Here is a 7,176-nt window from a genome sequence, read left to right as displayed (position 1 = left end):
TCTCTCCCCTTGTCCAGTCCCTTCCCACCTACATCCGTGATTCCTCCGACACCTTACGTCACATCAACAATTTCCAGTTCCCTGGCCCCAACCGCTTCCTCTTCACCATGGACGTCCAATCCCTCTACACCTCCATCCCCCACCAGGATTGTCTGAGGGCCCTTAGCTTCTTCCTTGAACAGAGACCCGAACAATCCCCATCCACCACTACTCTCCTCCATCTGGCTGAACTTGTTCTCACGCTGAACAATTTCTCCTTCAACTCCTCTCACTTCTTCCAAATAAAAGGTGTGGCTATGGGTACCTGCATGGGCCCCAGCTATGCCTGTCTCTTTATGGGGTATGTGGAACATTCCTTGTTCCAGTCCTACTCCGGCCCCCTTCCACAACTCTTTCTCCGGTACATCGATGATTACTTCGGTGCTGCTTCATGCTCTCGTCGGGACTTAGAAGAATTTATTAATTTTGCTTCCAATCTCCACCCCTCCATCATTTTCACGTGGTCCATCTCTGACATTTCCCTTCCCTTCCTTGACCTCTCTGTCTCAATCTCTGGCGATCGACTGTCCACCAATATCCATTACAAACCCACCGACTCCCACAGCTACCTCGACTACAGCTCCTCACACCCCTTTTCCTGTAAGGACTCCATCCCATTCTCTCAGTTCCTTCGCCTCCGTCGCATCTGTTCCGATGATGCTACCTTCAAAAACAGTTCCTCTGACATGTCATCCTTCTTCCTTAACCGAGGTTTTCCACCCACGGTCGTTGACAGGGCCCTCAACCGTGTCCGGCCCATCTCCCGCGCATCCACCCTCACGCCTTCTCCTCCCTCCCAGAAACATGATAGGGTCCCCCTTGTCCTCACTTATCACCCCACCAGCTTCCGCATTCAAAGGATCATCCTCCGCCATTTCCGCCAACTCCACCATGATGCCACCACCAAACACATCTTCCCTTCACCCCCCTTATCGGCATTCCGTAGGGATCGCTTCCTCTGGGACACCCTGGTCCACTCCTCCATCACCCCCTACTCCTCAACCCCCTCCTGTGGCACCACCCCATGCCCACGCAAAAGATGCAACACCTGCCCCTTCACTTCCTCTCTCCTCACCGTCCAAGGGCCCAAACACTCCTTTCAAGTGAAGCAGCATTTCACTTGCATTTCCCCCAACTCAGTCTACTGCATTCGTTGCTCCCAATGTGGTCTCCTCTACATTGGAAAGACCAAACATAAACTGGGCCACCGCTTTGCAGAACACCTGCGGTCTGTCCACAAGAATGACCCAAACCTCCCTGTCGCTTGCCATTTTAACAATCCACCCTGCTCTCTTGCCCACATGTCTGTCCTTGGCTTGCTGCATTGTTCCAGTGAAGCCCAACGCAAACTGGAGGAACAACACCTCATCTTCCGACTAGGCACTTTACAACTTTCCGGACTGAATATTGAATTCAACAACTTTAGATCTTGAGCTCCCTCCTCCATCCCCACCCCCTTTCTGTTTCCCCCTTCCTTTTTTTCCAATAAATTATATAGATTTTTCTTTTCCCACCTATTTCCATTATTTTTAAATATCTTAAAATCTTTTATGCTCCCTCCACCCCCACTAGAGCTATACCTTGAGTGCCCTACCATCCATTCTTAATTAGCACATTCGTTTAGATAATATCACCAACTTTAACACCTGTTTTTTTGTTCTATTGTTGTTGACATCTTTTGATGATCTGCTTCTATCACTGCTTGTTTGTCCCTACAACCACAACCCCCACTCCACTTCTCTCTCTCTCCGCACCCCCCCCCCCCCCCACCCCCCCCCCCCCCCCCCCCCCACCCCCCCCCCCAACACACACACCTTAAACCAGCTTATATTTCAACTCTTTCTTGGACTCGAGCTCAAGTTCTGTCGAAGGGTCATGAGGACTCGAAACGTCAACTCTTTTCCTCTCCGCCGATGCTGCCAGACCTGCTGAGTTTTTCCAGGTAATTCTGCTTTTGTTCTGGAAACTATAGTTCGGGAACAAAATTAATAGTCACTTAGACAGATGTGGGATAATTAAGGAAAGCCAGCATGGATTCATTAAGGGAAAATCATGTTTAACTAACTTGCTGGAGTTTTTTGAGGATGTAACAGAGAAGTTTGATAAAGGCAATGCTGTTGATGTGGTGTATATGGATTTTCAAAAGGCATTTGATACAGTGCCATATAACAGACGTATGAGCAAAATTCTAGCTCATGGAATAAAAGGGAAAGTAGGCACTTGGATAAGAAATTGGCTAAATGACAGGAAAGAGTAGTGATAAATGATTGTTTTTTCAGACTGGGGAAAGGTCTGGAGTGGAGCTCCCCAGGGGTCAGTGTTGGGACCCTTGCTCTTCTTGATACGTATTAGTGGCCTAGACTGCGGTATGCAGGGCATGATTTCAAAATTTGTAGATATACGAAGATTAGAAGCATTGTCAACTGTGATGAGAATAGTTTGAACTTCAAAAGGACATAGACATATTGGTGGATTGGGCAGACAAATGGCAGATGAAGTTCAATGCAGAGAAGTGTGAGGTAATTCATTTTGGCAGGAAGAATATGGAGATACAGTCTAAAATAAAGGGAGAAACTCCAAGGTAGGTGCAGGTATAAAGGGACCTCAGTGAATATGTACATGAGTCATTGAAGGTGGCAGGGCATGTTGAGAGAGCAGTTAATAAATCGTAAGGTATCCTATATTTTATTAATAGGGGCATTTAGTAAAGAGTAAGGAGGTCATCTTAAACTTGTATCAGACACTAGTTAGGCCTCATCTGGAGTACTGCGTCCAGTTCTGGGTGTCATACTTGAGGAAGTATGTGAAGGCATTGGAGAGAGTACAGAGGAGGTTCACAAGAATGATTCCAGGGATAAACAACTGGACCTATGAGGATAGATTGTAGAGGTTGGGTCTGTTTTCCTGGGAGAAAAGGCGGCTGAGAGGAGACTTGATAGAGTCAAGATCCTGAGGGGTATGGACAGGGTAAATAGTGAAAAACTGTTGCCACACAAAGATTGCATCAAGAGCAAGATGGCACAGATTCAAAATAAAAGTAGAAGTGATATGGGGAAAAATGTTTTAACCCAGAGGTTGGAGTCTGGAACAAACTTCCTGAAAGGGTGGTGGAGGCAGGTTCAATCGGGATATTCAAGGGAATTAGATCTCTACCTGAAAAGAAAGAATGTGCAAGGTTACAGGGATAAAGCAGGGGGGTGGGATTAGGTAAAATGCTCTTTCAGTGAGCCAGTGCAAACTCAATGAGCTGAATAGCCTCCTTCTGCACTGTAAAGATTGTGATTTTTATATGGTGCCTTTCGCAATCACAGAACATTCCAAGTGCTTTACAGCCAATAAAACACTTTTAAAGCATATTCGCTGTAGCAGCCAATTTGCATACTGCAAGCTCCCACAATGTAATAATGACATAATGACCAGGTAATCTGTTTTTGTGATTTAGGTTTATGATGCTCTAGAGTACAATGCTCTTAGCTCCCTCATTTTACTTGTTTTGATCCTTCCCTACTGCTACTCACCTTCTGAAAATAATAGCACCAATTTACACAAAAGTCCATCCCATCTATCGAGCTTTTCCTGGCCCAAAGCTTGTTCCAATATACAAGGATCAAGGACAAAAGGGGCAAAATTGGACAGCCCCTGAAAATGAGTACGGGCATCACAATCTGTGATTAACCCGTATCTGTTGCTTCCTATACAGGAAGTACACCAACTTGGTGCTGCAAACTAATTAGCATAAAACTGGAGTGCAGCCAGTGTCAACTGCACTGCATGCTGAATTAGGGAACCCAAATTTGAGGGGGGCTGGGCAGCACCAATTAAAGTTAGCCTACATTACACAAAGTTTGGTGCATTTGGGTGCAGCAAGTACTGGAAGGCATTCTACAACAGATTCTGACCTGGGAAATGCTCAATAATGGCCTAACCATTCGCAGGAGATCTATCCAGGAGGTCAGAAAGTAGAAGGGACAAGATAGCCATGGCAGTCAATGTCAAGAAACAAGACCTAAAGAAAATGGAGTGCAATTGAGCTAACTGAATGAAGACTTGGAGTTTGGTGAGAGGGGAGTTTTAAATATTAATTCTGTTCTTAAATTTTGCTCTTAAAATCTAATCTAGTCTGTAATTAGCAGTAACTGGAAAGTACTGTGTAAGACAGGTTAGGCAGAGTAAACTCACTCTCATTTGTCGGAGCTGAGTAGTTAACTAACTAACTGGTTAAATCTTGTTACTGTAGCCCCAGTTCAGTTTACTAGAAATTCAGGGTTCTTTAGTGCGGCCAAGACAGAGTGCAGCTGAGCTAACTGAGTGAAGACTTGGAGTTTGGGGAGAGGAGGAATTCAGTGACGGGGGGAACGGTGCGAAGGAGGTTCTTCCTCTACTACAGGGAAAGGAGCTAGCTGTTTAGTGAGTACCTGATAAGTGGATAAGTTATATTCTATCACTAAGGTTTAAAATAGTGCATAAATTGGTGGTAAAGTTAATAAAATATATAAGAAAGAAACATAAGAAGTGATTAATGTAATTGAGTACTTATTTAAAACACATTAAGGATGGCTGGACAGGTGATGTGTCAACACTGCAGCATGTGGGAGCTCCTGGAACATTGTGATCCAGGGAAAACATGTCTGCAGAAAGTGTTTGTGGCTTGAGGAACTTCGGCTCAGAGTTACTGAGCTGGAGGTTGAGCTGCAGGCTCTGCAGCTCAGAGAGGGGGAAAGTTACCCGGACGCTTTATACAAAGAGGAAGTCACATCACTTAGGATAGGGTCTTCTGATTTGGTCAGTGGTCAGGGAGAGGAGGGGGTCTGTGAGTGAGGCAGGTAAGGGAACCCAGATGGCAGGAGTGTGAGCTTCTGTCATGAAGAGTTATTAATGTCTATCATGTTATTGGAAATTATTTTTTAAAATAGAGTTTAGTGGTGTCTGTGTATCTTAATTGGATTAAAGTCAGCTGGTCTAGAGGCTTTAATGTATAGAAAGAAGTAGGTTTGAAATGATAATTAGATAAACATGGGGAAGTTTAGAAACATAGGAGTCAAGGGGGAAATTTGCATTTTTAAATAAACCATTCAAAAGAATGAGTGAAATCTTGCACCTAGCTAGACGCCAAGCAGTGTGTTTATTTTCAGCTTACTAATAAAATTGGTGGAATCAAAGGATGTCATTGTTAGAAGAGGCAAAATTAAAAGCCTAATGATGTAATGGAAAATTTACATTCAAAGAGAAATATATGCATAAAGGAGAAAGGAGATTGTGTGTAAGGCAGAGACATTTTAAGATTCAACAAGTGTGAGAAACCTCAAGCTGCTGTCTGCAAGGACTCAACTGAAAGAAACTCATTTTGAATGCGACTGTCCAGGGTCTGCTCTGTCAGGTGTCACTTTAAATCTAAGATTTACTGTTGCCTTAACAGGGGTGTAACTGAGAGTCAGATTAATTAGGGGACTTTTGTAGTTATTAAAGTAGTAATTTTGTAGACATACATATGTACTTACAATTTTTCTTCTATTAATAAATGTTTAATTTAGTTTATAAAACCCCCTTGATACTTGGTGGTCTTATTAGTCCTGAATTCAAAGCTGCATCTCAAAACATACAAATTTCCAAAAGTTGGTTATTTTAGTTTTTCAAGTTTCCCTCTGAGATTTGAACAATTCAGCTTTTACCATTGGTTGTGCCATAATAGCCTCTGCAATTGTCCAATAGGCTTGAGGTTCTCTCAGCTTGTTTGGATGAGAGCTGGGGCTGCAGGGTGGATGAGCAAACTGACCATGGCATTGTGGTACAAGAAGCCATTCAAGTGGGGGGAGCAAAAATGGGCGTAGTGGTAGTATGGGATAGTAAAATGAGGGAGATTGACCCTTCTCTGTTGCAAAGAGCAAGAGCCGAGGTGGCTATGTTGCCTGCCCGGTGCCAGGGTTTGGGACATCAGCTTTGGGCTGGAGAGCACCTTGCAATGGGAGGGGGAGGATCCAATGGTCATGGTCCATGTAGATACCACTGACATAGGAATGAGGCTCTGCATAGTCTGAATGAGAAGCTAGACACCAAATTAAGAAGCAGAATCTCAAAGGTAATAATTTCTGGATCATTACCTGAGCCACATGTAAATTGGCATAAGACAAATAAGGTTAGAGAAATGAATGCATGGCTCAAAGACTGGTGTAGGAGAATTGGGTTCCGGTTTGTGGGACACTGGCACCAGTATTGGGGAAAGTGGGATCTGTACTGTTGGGACAGCTGGGGCTGGTGACCTTGTGAGCACATAATTAGGGAAGCAGAGAGGGTTTTAAACTGAATAGCGAAGGCAAAGGATCAAATTTGGAAAGATGTGGTAAACCAAAGAGCAGGGTAAAGGCAAGAGGGAAAGGTATTAATTTGGGAAATGATAAACAGACTGACAGGAAGGGACATGAGTATAAATCTAAGCATAAATCAGCAGATAAGGCTAGATACTACAAACATAATAAGAGGACAAAACTAAAGGCTCTGAACGCATGTAGCATTCAAATCAATAGCATATACCGATAACATAAATAAAAATATTGTACACCTGATAGGCATTACAGAGACATGGCTACAGGATGACATAGATTGGGACCTGAATGTTGAAGGGTACATGATATTTAGGAAGGACAGGAAATTAGGAAAAGGTGGAGGGGTGGCTTTGTTTATTATAATGGTATTAGCACATTAGAGAGGGATGACCTAAGTCCAGGAAACCAGGATGTAGAGGCAGTTTGGGTTGAGATGTAAATGATAAAGGCAAGAAGGCACTTGTGGAAGTGGTGTACAGGCCCATTATTGTAACTACACGGTAGGACAAAGCATAAAAGAGATAGGGAGCTTGCCAGAAAGGTACAGCAATAATCATGGGGGATTTTAATCTACATATTGACTGGAAAGTCAGATGGGCAAAAGTAGCGTACTTTCATTTCATAATGGGATACCCAAAATTGTGCATCACAGCCAAATTAGTCTATTGCCAATTATGTACTTATTAAGTGCTTTTGGACTATACACTCATTTATAAAATTCAATTTGCTATTGACCATTTTAATGGCTTTACCTACCTGACCATGCACATCCAAAGAATTGAAACCCCATAATACCTGCTCATCCAAAACCATTCAT

This window comes from Carcharodon carcharias, chromosome 4, assembly GCF_017639515.1.
Source record: "Carcharodon carcharias isolate sCarCar2 chromosome 4, sCarCar2.pri, whole genome shotgun sequence".
Classification (NCBI taxonomy): Eukaryota; Metazoa; Chordata; class Chondrichthyes; order Lamniformes; family Lamnidae; genus Carcharodon; species Carcharodon carcharias.
The sequence above is the reverse complement of the archived record's forward strand: the minus strand, read 5'-3'. Positions refer to the sequence as shown.